This window comes from Cupressus sempervirens, chromosome 2 (assembly GCF_028749045.1).
Source record: "Cupressus sempervirens isolate cs-2001-9-10 chromosome 2, ASM2874904v1, whole genome shotgun sequence".
Taxonomy (NCBI): domain Eukaryota; kingdom Viridiplantae; phylum Streptophyta; class Pinopsida; order Cupressales; family Cupressaceae; genus Cupressus; species Cupressus sempervirens.
Genome location: NC_143119.1, coordinates 453,290,727 through 453,301,099, shown reverse-complemented (window position 1 = coordinate 453,301,099; position 10,373 = coordinate 453,290,727). Strand labels below are relative to the sequence as shown.

Here is a 10,373-nt window from a genome sequence, read left to right as displayed (position 1 = left end):
TGAAAATTACAATAAGAGTAGGGCCATTGTATCTTCCCCACCATCTAAGAAAAAGAGAGGTTCTATTAGTGAAACCCATTTAAGGAAGAGTAAGGGAGATGAAGGAGTAAGTGTGAAAAAGAAGAATCTGAAGTAGGACACACCTCAAAAAAACGCTGAGGAAATTATTGAATCTAAAAATTTAGACAAAAATGATGAAATGAATATGGAGAATGAGGAGAATATGGATATGGGGGAATTTAGTCCAAACCTAGAGGGTTACACTAGTAGCAAAGGTGAGTCTAGAAAGGATGAGGCTGAGGAAAGTTATGACAAAAATATAGGGTTAGAAAATATTGGAGAAGAGGATAAAAATCAAAGTGAGCAACCCCAAAAAGCTAGGGAGGAAAATTTGGAGGAAGAAATGGGGAAGGAGAAAGGTGACCTAATTGGTAAGGGTGCTATGCTTATGGAGGAAGATACGAGAAAAGAGAAGGATGACTCAACTGGTAAGGGTGCTACATTTTCTTTCCTTCACACTGCTAAGCTCAAGGCAGACTCCTCTCTCCAAGGTGATTCTAGAATGTACAATGAGTTAATGAATCTAAGAAAAAGAATGGAAAAGATATAGCAAGACCAAGAAACTGATCGGGCTAAGATAATCTAGCTAGAAGTTTAGGTTGGAAATATCCTAAAGAAGTTAAAGGAATTTGAAAATGAGCTCTGTCTTTTGATCAGAGAGAGTGGTAACAAGATGGGACAAGTCACTTCAAGCATTTGTGCGGCTACTACCAGCTTAGGTAAGAGAAATAATGAGGAAATCATGTCTCTTGGTGGGCCAAGCAAAATAGCAAGATAGAGTTCAAGGAAGAAGGTGGTTGAGGCAACTGGGGGATCTTGGTTCTACTGACATTATCTAAAACACTATGGAGGCAGTCAAGGAGGTGGTGAAAATGATCAAGGAGTTGCAATAGTTGCTGGTGGTGGTTCTGGTAACTAGTCTCTAGTTTGGGTTTCTTAACTAGTTTTTCTTCCTTTTGTTTAAAATCTAGGTTTAGGTCCTTGTAAAACCTAGTTTTGTTTTCAGGTCCTTTTTTGTGGCTTTAAGTCCCTGTAAAACCTAGTTTTGTAACTTTCATACTGCAGGTTTTAGGTCCTTGTAAAAGCTGGTTGTGCTTATTTGAACATCTTTTGTTTTTCTATTAAGAGTTTCAAGTCCTTTTAAAACCTATTTTTACCTTAATCAAAAACTATGACCCGCACATCAAACTTGTGAAAATGAGTCTCCTCAGTGACTCAGTAAGAGCTTTATTCCTTCCACTAAAAACACAATCATTTCTAAACTTCCAATTGAGATATAAAATTTCAACAAAAAAGAAATACCAAAAGACATTGCATTAAATTGAGAGTTCACATGAGAGTCAAATTCAAAGAAATTATGAAAACTAAAACATTAATACTACAGAACATCCCTGTGGCATTCTTATGGCCTTTTTTCTAAGATGGGTCAAATAGGCCTAGGACATGTCCCTAGATTACATGGACTGTCCTTTGAGGAAGAGGACCATTAGAGAGAATTTGGTGCAATGGAGAAACCTACTTGTGGAGGATGTTGCATCGTAGAGTAGGTAGATTTGATTATATCCAAACTTGAAATTGCTCAAGGACAAGTAATTCTTAGGAGAGGATTGTAAATCCCATTTCTTAGGGTTTATTTATGTGGATACTATTAGTATATATTTTGAGTTCCTATAGGATAATTGGTATTGGTAAGGGGACTTAGATCTTATAGGGAACACCTTCGACCTTTCTTGGTTTCCATTGTTGGCATTAAGCTCAGTTGGCCATTTAGATTGCGATGATTCTAAAAGTGTTTTTGACCTTTGGGGTGTTCAACAAACTTCATGGAGAGCATGCTAATTTTTAGTAAGTTTGTGAGTTGGCACTTGTTATAATTATTTTACTTTAGTTACATCATGATGATTAATTTTGAATTTTGAAGCCTCGATGTTGCTTTTTGCAACTCAAATGGAGTATTTAATTAATGCTTAAATTTTCATCTAAGTTGCCAATTTGGGTTCCAGTTTTGGTATATAGGTTCAATAATTTTCCCCCCTTTGGTATATATTTGAGTTTATTTATACATACACATATTGCAAATATATGTAGACATGTAGAGGGAAAGGGTTGAATTTTAGGCATAGGCCAGTAGTGTTACTTTAGTGGTATAAGAGTTGGTTATCATGCTTTCTTATGTTTCTTTTGAGCGAAAGAGAGCAGAGATATTTGTAGAAATAGAGAAAGTGGTAGTCCTCAGAAGTTCCAGAAGGGAAAACAATTTCCAAAGTACAAGTTCCTTTAGAAGTCATAGAATAGAAAGAAGCGAATATGGGTGATAGACATAAGAGAAGATCCTGCAATGAAAATTGTAAATATGTTAAAAATAAACTGATATATTTCTGGATTCGATTGTGTAAAGATTTTTTACAATCAAAATTTTGAATCACACCAAGTGATCCATCATCAAGATGAAGAGAGCAAGAGATGTCAAACAAAATGGATCACTTGGCTTGACATCTCTTGCTCTCTTCATCCTGATGATGGATCACTTGGTGTGATTCGAAATGTTGATGGTAAAAAATCTTTACACAATTGAATCCAGAAATATATCAGTTTATTTTTGCTATGGATTGTGGAAATTTGATCTCTTTAATTGTAAATATGTTGGTTAGAGGACAACATAAACAAATCAATGCATGCTTGAAACAAATCAATGCATTGTGTTGTTGGGGGATATGGTGGCTCATTGGGGGACAATAGCAATAGTAATACTAACAATAATAGTGTTGGCAATAATGGCCAAGGGGACCAATTTACTAAATAACTATACTACAAATCAACACATTAAAATAACTAACAACAGACCTCTCATGCCTATATTTCTCCTAGAGTCCAACCACAAGCTGAAAATGAACCTACATAAAATGGTTTGCAAGATCACTTCATTCAAGACTAAAACAAAATAGTCAAGTGTAGGTTGAACTTGAGAGATCTTTAAGAGATTATAAGGACCTCTAGCTGATTTATAGAGTTGAAGACCATATGAAAATGACTTGTAGAAAAAGGTTGGCAAACTGATCCTCTTCTACTATGATGTGTCTAGCAAGACAATGACAAGAACATGGATTCTAAAAATATATACCTATTTTTGGTTTATCCCCATTGTTCATGATTGGCGGCACCATAAAATGATCATAATGGGACATGATCAGAGTATTTGTTATGAAGAGTTCACTAAGAGGCTTATTGACAAATTTAACCCTAAACATCATTTTAAGAAGTTGGCTTAGTTTGAACAATGTTGTTTAGTGGAGACCTACATTGCTGATTTTCAAAGTTATCAATATTGGCCATTGATATAACATAGAGGAGGTTGATGGTGCTATTTATGGATAGATAAAAGTTCTTAGTCCCAACTCTCTAGAGACAATCATTAAGAAGGCTAAAGACATGGATTCAACAATTGCCAAGAATAAAATTCAATTCAAACGATCTACATTACAAACTAAATCATATAGAGGGAAAGGGTTGAATTTTAATGTGAGAACCAATCCATCAAAACATATAATAGAAAGTTTATAATTTTTGGACAAGTATGAATAAACTAAGACTTTCATAGAACAATTCAACTCTTGATGACACCAAATTTTTCTTTCAAAATCATATATGCAGATATAAACATTAAGTACAACATGTCTAGTATTTTTGTAGATATATTTTCCTATGAAGAAAGACCAAACTTGACAATATGAACCCAGATCAAAATAATAAGACAATGGCTACATTATAGTCTCAGTTATGAAGAAAACTTGATAAATGCAATTGTCCTTGCAAAAAGTGTAAGGGCTTAAAGAATTGAAAAATTCTAATCATAATAGCCCAGAGCCATTGTAGGCGACATGGTCATGTTGAAGGGGGCCACAATTTTCATCCATTACTGAATGTGGATTTCCTGCTAGAGGAACATGGAGGTGTGAATATCCAAGCTAAGGATAACACTCCCATGGAAGAATATGGTATTGGCACAGGTGATGAAGATGCTCATAATGATGGTACTAGCAGATCTGATAATGATGATGAAGATGGTCTTGATATACCTTTACTTGAGAAGGTACATGAGCCCCTATATGAAGGCTCCCAAACAACTTTTCTCTCTACTATAGTGTTGTTGGTGAACTTGAAGGTTATGAATAATTTATCCAATGTAGCAATGTCACATATGCTAAGGTATGCCATTTATGTCATCTTTAATGTTAGCATACCATTATTATTCATTATATCAACAATGCATATTTGTTGTTGTAGGTTGATAGGTGAGTTTTTGTTACCACTATCAAACATTCTACCTTGTTCATATCAAGAATTATCTATCATTATGAATCAAATTGGAATGAAGTATCAGACAATACATGCATATCCCAATGATCACATTCTATATCATAAATAATATGAATTTGCAATAGAATGCTCTAATTTTCATATTACTAGATATTGGCTATATCAAATAACAAAAAAGTGCCTCACAAGGTTCTTCAGTACATTCCCATTATTCCATGTCTTCAAAAATTATTTAGGTGCACTAGCTTGGCAAAATTTATGGATTACCATGCATGCAATAGAAGTCAAGATGACATTATGTGAATGCCCACAAATGGTTCTGTATTTAAAGAGATAGAAGAAACATGGTCACACTTTAAAGAAGAACTTCATAAGTAGCAGACGGTGTCAATCTATTTGGAGATATGAGATCTGTTTACTTAGTGTGGCCTATTTTTGTTATTAACAATAACATTCCTCCTTGGATGTCCATAAAGAGGGAGCACATAATGTTGTCAATAATTGTGCTAGGTAACTTTTTTGATTTAATAGTTATCTAAATTAATTTATAAAGAGTGCATGAAAATGGTTATAATAATTATGTAATGTTTCTATTCATTCAATTACTAGGTAAGTATCAAGTTAAAGATATGAATGCGTATATTGAGCCCTAATTGATGAGTTGTCAAAGTTATGGAATGACATCATTATGTATGAAATCTCTAGACCAATAGGACAAAGAAAATTTCAATTCCATGTGGACAATACATGATGCCCTTAGGCTAACTCATTTTTGCGGTATGTTATATTATTAAGGCCACATATTTTTGATCTGTTATAATGCTTACACATTATTATTGTATGCTTAAGTTGTGTATGATAATTGTACATGATCTTTTAGGTTTTTAGACAAAGAGAAAATTTGCATGTCCAATTTGTGGTTTGAAGATGAAATCTCATCATTCAAGAAGTTTAGGAAAGTAATTGTTTGATGAGTTTAGGCACTTTCTCCATAATAATCATAAGTATTGAATTACTGAAAAGCATCTTTTTAATGGGAAAGAAGAGACAACATCAAGGCCATGAAGAATGAAACCTCATCTATGGAAGTTGGAATACAATCGACTATATCGCTAAGGTAATGTCATGTTTGTGGTTCGAAGTTTAAAATTTATATTTTGATATTGTCTTTTATTTAGTAATAATGTAATTGATGCTTGTGAAGGTCGTCAAGGCATTAATGACCAACTTCCTAGAGGAATAAAAAGTTATCCTATTCAATTTAGTATGTTACTGTGCTACAAGGATCTCTCAATCGTGCATTTTTTTGATGCTATGCATATTGGAAAGAATGTAACAAAAACACTATTAAAAAATATTGGATGGAAGGCATGATAGAGAAAAAATTGCCTAAATTTTTATTAACATTCATGAATCCAATCATGCACTAAAAGATTTCATTGAATCAAATAGCAATGGAGACCGCATAAATACGAGTGCCCTTCCTTGGTTATTAATGGAGCAACAAAGCGATGCATTAGAAGAAGTCATTAAAAAAACAAAATTTCTCACAGAATTTGTTGCAAATATAAGAACTCTTTTATTAAAGAAAGGTGATTTTGGACTAGGGTTGAAAACACATGATTGGTATACCTTCCTCAAGGTAAGCCATGTTCTTTATTTACAATATATTTGTAAAATTGAATGTACTACCTATTGTATTAATTAATAATATATTGAAATGATCATTTTTTAATGATTGCAGTATGTCCTGCCTCTATCTTGCCCACACCAGTTTGACAATAATATTAAACAAGTTATATATGATCTTAGAAAATACATGAGGTTAGAAGTATTTTTTCTTAGATTTTTTGCACATATATTATATTTATGACTTGTTTTAATTTTTATGTAATCTATTGTATAATTTTATTTGAAATCTCATTTATATGTTCTTGTATGTTGAATCTCTTTTAGGTGGTTATAATCTAAAGAAATTGATAAAAAAATATAAAATATTGGAAGAGAAAAATTACACAACTTATGTGTGAAATGAAAAAGTTTCTACCTTCAACATTTTTCAATGCTTAAAAACACTACCTCATACATCAAGTTGAGGAGATTGAATTGTGTGGACTTGTACAAACTAGGTCAATGTGGATGGTTGAGAGGCACTTGAAATTTATGAAGGGTTTGGTTTGACAATAACACATCTTGAAGGTTCTATGGTAGAGAGATATATGGTATATTAGACCATGGTTTACATTAGTAAATATCTTCCAAATTTTGCAAAAAATATCCATGTAGATCGCATTTGAGATCCCAACTCTATTAACGAATTCGAAGGGGAGTACCTAATAGGGAAAGGTAGATTGAGGAGAGCAAGAGTTAATTATAAGTTGATGTTTTTTAATTAATTAATTATTATCCATCATCAATATAAGTTGCTTCTAGCTGGTCTAATTGTTTTCTTTATAGTTGGTTGTAAGTGGGATGCACTACATTTGTATATTGCAAACAATCTTGATTGGATGATGGTATGGATTCAACAGTCTCAAGAAAATGGTTTCTCATTAACATGGGATTGTGTTGCATAATTGGTTAAAGAAACTCATCATAATGAAGATCCCAATTTTACACCAATGGTACTTGATCTAGCATATGGCTTAAGAGATACAAAGGTACGTAGGAGGTTATTAATCACAAGCCATAAGTTTAATATCAACTTACAGATCGATGCAAATAATCTTCACATGTTTGAATAATTGTAAGTCAAACACCACAAAGCTATGTACTACCATGACCATCAATTTTTCATAAAAGAGAGACAAAATGAAGAAAACTTGTGATTCCAAGATAAGTGCAGTCTTCACAGTCACCAATATTTCATCTAGAACTTACATGCATCCTCAACAATCTAAAAATTGATACTATGACACTTTGGATGATATATTTGAGTGCTACTTTAATTCATTCAAATTAGTTCTATTTGTCATCAAATGGTATAGGCTATGAATGAATTGAAATGATCCTAATAGGACTATTATTGAACATGATAATGGATTTACAATGATTAATACAAGGTCATTTGAGCCAGTTGGAGATGAGCCCTATGTTCTTCCAAGCCAATGCGAGCAAGTGTTTTACTTTGGTGTTTCAAACAAATGAGGTTGGTCATTTGTTGCTAGACATGATCCAAGAGGAATGCTAGTAAAATATAATGTGATGGAAGAAGAAGATACTAAAGAATTAGAAGATGAAGTAAATGATGATCACAAATGACTATTACCCAATGATGATGAAGAAGAAGAAGATGATGATTCTAGTCATGCTAATGATAATGGTGATGGTGATGATGATGATGATGATGATGATGACGATGATGATGATGTCGATCATGATCATGCTAATGAAGATGGTGATGATCATGGCAATGATGGTCATGATGATGATGGTCATGATAATGGTGATGAAGATGATGATGAAGATGGTGGTGGTGATGATGATGATCAAACTAACAAGTGTGATGATGGTGATGATGATGACATGGATGAAGATGATGATCAATGAAATGTCTATTAAGGTATGATCAATATCAAGTATGATGGGGTCATAATTTTTATTTATAGAAATTTGTTTAATTTTAATAAATGTATCATGTAATTTTTATCTTCTACGTAATTTGTAGTTTATAGAGCATTGTAAGTAGACGATTTTTAATTCATTACAATACGAGTGAATTTGATAAGTGAGCTGACCAACTTTTTCTTTCAAAATAATATGTATAGATATAAACATTAAGTACAACATGTCCAATATTTTTTTAGATATACACATTAATTAGACCAAATTTTTGGCTAACTAAAAGATAAATGATTTACATATGCAAGCTATTCAACGCCTATGACCAGGATCTTGCACAGTCACATGGATCGACAAGTATATGTCAATAGACCCTATAGATACTATTTTTTATTTCCATATCTTCTCTTTACCATCAACATGAAAGTTTTTCTTGGTGTATCTCTCATTTTATGGGTTTTAGATATCACCAAATAGGTATTTGTTTGATTTGTCTTCTTCGAGTAAGGAAAATGTAGGAATAGAAGACAAAAGTAAGACATCTAGTAGGTCTAAAATAGGGAGATCAACTAGAGGTCAAAAGACTAGAAGAAAATTCAATAGAAAAATGAAATTTTTTTGTACTTGGGGGGGTCATGTTCTTATGATAATGAGAGTGAAGGCGATAGGGAGGCTCCCTTAAGGTACACACATCTTTAAAAATAATGGGTACCCAAGGAACTACCTCTAGTTAACACTAATTTTTCTATTAATGAAAGGATATATCACATAGTTCCATATTCATTACATGGTTTGGGCCTATTTTCCATGGATGGCATAAAGGTATGTTACAATAAAGTTGTTGAATTGATGGAGTATGTAGGACCTTGTTATAACTAAAAAAATTCGATGTGGGTTGCACAATATATAAAAAGTATGCATAGGTATGCATTGTCACCAAATTATATACAATGCAAAGAAAATGATCAAAGTAAAATGTTCACTATGTATATTGATGGAAGGCCAAAAACAATAGGGAATATTGCCGGATTTGTAAATAGTTCTCAACCCGTGTCAACTAATAAGTTGGAAAATTATATATTCAAGGAACACGAGTGAAATCATGTTTTTGTATGTGCAATAAAATCAATAAATGCAGGGGCAAAGCTTCTGATACATTACAATTTGAATAATGTAGATACACAAAAATTCCCTATCATGGGACTGGTAAGTATAACATTAAAAGAAATTACCTCCAATTAATATTGACTCCAATATACAATCTACTTTATTATTAATATTTTTTTTGGTAAGTCTATTACTTTCATTTTGCTGCTGATTGCTAATAATTACCAATCTTTTTCACAAGGCAACATGGACAGACCACCACCATAGGCAGGGATGCACCATCTCATACACCTTCTTCAGCGAAGGTAAACCTTGATTATTGTAATTGTTCAAATTATATAGCTATAAATGTCATATTATTATATTCTTTTCTTTATGGCTTTGGAGTTAATTTGGTAGAATTTTATTGATATTGAATTTTGCAGATATACACGAGTTACACCAAATTTTTCTTTCAAAACCATATGTGCAGATATAAACATTAAGTACAACATGTCAAAAACTTTCATTTTGTTGTTGATTGCTAAGAATTACTAAATTTTTTCATAGGGTGAAATGGATAGACCACCACCTATAGGCCGAGATGCACCATCTCACACACCTTCAACAGAGGTAAACCTTAATTATTGTAATTGTTAAAATTATATAGAAACAAATGTTGTATTATTATGTTATTTTCTTTATGGCTTTGGAGTTATTTTGATAGAATTTTACTGATATTACTATCAAAAATGATAGGGAAAAGCTATAATGATAGTAGATCAAATGTAATATGAAATATGAGTGTCATTTCTACATGACATTGCCCTTAATGCTGACCAAATGTTCATGGCCCAACAACTGAAATAAAGATACAATGATGAAATTGTTAATTATCATCAAGGGTGACATAAGCAAAGAGAAAGAGGCATTGAAAGAAGAATTGGGCTATAGAATCAATTCTTTGAAGGTAAGTAGTAATTAATCTCAAGCAATAATAGAAGTTCAATATATGTTTATATTTTATAGTATCTTATGGATCATGATCTAAAATATTAAGTGTTGTTCTACATACATATGTGATAGCTATGACACTGTGTGGTGAACATGGTGAGGGTTGTAGCACACAACCTTCATGTTAGTAACACTTTCTCTTTACAACATTACTTATAACTATAGTATTATTACACCGTTGACTTTATTAAGGAAATTACTAACTATTGAAACATGACATCTAATGTTGAAAGTGAAACTGGTGCAACATTGTTTGTTTTCATCAACATTATAACACTTAACTTTAATTTTTGGGTGCATCTAGCTAGTATCCCATTTGATCTTTATCCATTGCA

General features: G+C 32.4%; 1 pseudogene; it reads left to right on the top strand.

Annotated features, from left to right (window-relative positions):
* The first annotated feature begins 205 nt into the window (after positions 1–205).
* The window catches only part of LOC149573008 (putative GPI-anchored protein At1g61900), a 28,757-nt pseudogene continuing 18,589 nt past the window's right edge, over positions 206–10,373 (top strand).